At 30.4% G+C, this 263-nt stretch overlaps 1 protein-coding gene across 1 annotated transcript in view; it reads right to left on the bottom strand.

Annotated features, from left to right (window-relative positions):
• The window catches only part of LOC119593819, a gene marked incomplete in the record, with an annotated part of 10,957 nt that overhangs the window by 1,458 nt on the left and 9,236 nt on the right, over positions 1–263 (bottom strand).

Below are 263 nucleotides of genomic sequence, written 5' to 3' on the forward strand. Positions count from 1 at the left end.
AGTCTCTTATGTCTGTACTTTAACTCAACTTTTATGATATAGTTTGTACTTTAGTGTTCGTGTTCTATTTTATTTCTTCTGTGGTTGTTTACTCTCTCTGTTTCAATTTCTCTTTATGTATCAAGTGATTTAGATTTAGATTTCTATGCTCGCATGTCAGCAAAAGATGTAAAATTCAGCTGACTTTTGCGCCTTTCTGTATGCAATATTATTTACGTTTTATGTATTTACTTTCACGGCAATAAAATAATTCAGTCAATCAG

This window comes from Penaeus monodon, chromosome 32, assembly GCF_015228065.2.
Source record: "Penaeus monodon isolate SGIC_2016 chromosome 32, NSTDA_Pmon_1, whole genome shotgun sequence".
Taxonomy (NCBI): Eukaryota; Metazoa; Arthropoda; class Malacostraca; order Decapoda; family Penaeidae; genus Penaeus; species Penaeus monodon.